Here is a 2,500-nt window from a genome sequence, read left to right on the forward strand (position 1 = left end):
CTCTATATGTAGGTCCAGGGGGAAGGGGGTCCCGCAGGTCTGGGAGAGTGTATCGCCGGTCTGGGCGTGGGGTATCTATTGATCTGTTGCTCCTGTGTGAAGTGTTGGGCCTACATTTGAGAGCGATGTCCTTAGAGTCCGGGCAAAGGTGGGCACTGCTGCCTTGTAGGGGTGGACCTGGTCATAGAGGATGTTGAAGTCCAGGGTGATGTCCAGGAAAACATTTGGTTTTGAGGCACAGTCATATGGAAATACTTGCGTTTACCCGCTGTATAGTAGCAGGGTGGAAGTCTTTTCGTGGTAGCGTGGGGTGGAGATAACCACTTGTGCGTTGGGGAAAGTAAGAAGAAGCTTTTTCAATCACTCCCTTCAGTGCTGTGGCCACTCTATATGTTTCTCTGCTGTGCTCTCAGGTCGTTTGTGTCTGTGTATTATTATGTGGCTGGGTGAACCTAGTTGGTCCTCAGACAGAAGGTCTAGGGTGCGCTGGGTGTATTATTATGTGGCTGGGTGAGCCTAGTTGGTCCTCAGACAGAAGGTCTAGGGTGCGCTGGGTGTATTATTATGTGGCTGGGTGAGCCTAGTTGGTCCTCAGACAGAAGGTCTAGGGTGCGCTGGGTGTATTATTATGTGGCTGGGTGAGTCTAGTTGGTCCTCAGACAGAAGGTCTAGGGTGCGCTGGGTGTATTATTATGTGGCTGGGTGAGCCTAGTTGGTCCTCAGACAGAAGGTCTAGGGTGCGCTGGGTGTATTATTATGTGGCTGGGTGAACCTAGTTGGTCCTCAGACAGAAGGTCTAGGGTGCGCTGGGTGTATTATTATGTGGCTGTGTGAGCCTAGTTGGTCCTCAGACAGAAGGTCTAGGGTGCGCTGGGTGTATTATTATGTGGCTGGGTGAGCCTAGTTGGTCCTCAGACAGAAGGTCTAGGTGCGCTGGGTGTATTATTATGTGGCTGGGTGAGCCTAGTTGGTCCTCAGACAGAAGGTCTAGGCGCGCTGGTTGTTTGGACACCAGAGTTTAGACACACTGTGTTTGGGGGAAAAAATATTGTATATATTTTCCATTTGAGTCCATAAGGAGTACAATCTGTGTCTTGTGTTTGTTCTCAGTCGGTGGGGGGGTTGTCAGGAGGGCTATCAGGGTGGCTCAGAGGGGGGTTGTCAGGAGGGCTATCAGGGTGGCTCAGAGGGGGGTTGTCAGGAGGGCTATCAGGGTGGCTCAGAGGGGGTGTGATCCCCTGGGTTTGGGGTTCTTCATTTGTCTGTTCTGCTGTGATGTCGACACTATGGTCAGGGTCTGGTGTGGACTGTTCTGGTTCTGGTCTTTCTAGGGAGTTTTTCCTAGCCACCGTGCTTCTACAGCTGCATTGCTTGCTGTTTGGGGTTTTAGGCTGGGTTTCTGTACAGCACTTTGATATATCAGCTGATGTACGAAGGGCTTTATAAATACATTTGATTTATGATGATTTGATTTATGCTCTGGTGTCGAGACTGTTGTCGGGGCTGAGGTGTGCTGTTCTGCTGGCTTTTAGAGGGTGTCCACCTCTCTAGTAGGTTGTTCTCTGTCACACGCCATCCCCCTCAACCTCTCCTCCATCCCCTCCCCTCTCCTCCGTCCCCCTCACCCTCTCCTCCGTCCCCTCACCCTCTCCTCCGTCCCCCCTCACCCTCTCCTCCGTCCCCCTCACCCTCTCCTCCGTCCCCCTCACCCTCTCCTCCATCTCCCTCACCCTCTCCTCCGTCTCCCTCACCCTCTCCTCCGTCCCCCTCAACCTCTCCTCCAGCAGTCTGATCCTCTCCTCGAGTGCTCTGCTCTTCTCCTGCTCTTTCTCCTGTTGTAGTTGTCTGACCACTGTCTAGAGTGCAGATGTGTCTCTGTCCACCTCCAGCTCTCTGGGTCTGGTTAAGAGAGTGTTGTTGTGGAGTGTAATCACCTGCTGTTCCAGCTCCACCTGCCTTACCTCCAGCTGGGTAAATGTATCCTTCATTTCAATGAGGGAATAATACTCTGTGCTGGGAGGTTGACTTTCCGCTGGGGGTGGCTCGTCTGTGGGGTTATATAATGAAGAGGTTTGGTCTGACCCGCTCGTGGTGGCTCGTCTGTGGGGTTATATAATGAAGAGGTTTGGTCTGACCCGCTCGTGGTGGCTCGTCTGTGGGGTTATATAATGAAGAGGTCTTGTCTGACCTGCTCGGGGTGGGGGTATCTTTCTCAAGGGAGAGCTTCTCCTGCTGGGCTAATTCTTTGATTAGGTGAAAGTCCAGCTGAAACCTTTTGTGGTTACCCTGTACCATTATATATTATATACATTATAGAGGTTTATATTAGCTGACCCAGAGTCCTCGTTGTCAAGTATCCTGAGTTTCCACCCCTCGTTAACCCCCTCTCTTAACAAAGGGGTAGTGCCATGCCAGGGGATGGTTTGTGTGGAAGATGAGGTTGCTGATGTTCTTATGACCTCTCTCTCTCTCTGACCCCTCTCTGTCTCTCCCTCTCTCT

At 51.9% G+C, this 2,500-nt stretch overlaps 1 protein-coding gene across 1 annotated transcript in view; it reads left to right on the top strand.

The window, feature by feature from the left end:
• Positions 1-2,500, top strand: part of LOC127928864 (CUB and sushi domain-containing protein 3) — a gene marked incomplete at its 3' end in the record, with an annotated part of 197,949 nt that overhangs the window by 193,588 nt on the left and 1,861 nt on the right.

Source organism: Oncorhynchus keta, unplaced genomic scaffold (assembly GCF_023373465.1).
Source record: "Oncorhynchus keta strain PuntledgeMale-10-30-2019 unplaced genomic scaffold, Oket_V2 Un_scaffold_4335_pilon_pilon, whole genome shotgun sequence".
Lineage (NCBI taxonomy): Eukaryota > Metazoa > Chordata > Actinopteri > Salmoniformes > Salmonidae > Oncorhynchus > Oncorhynchus keta.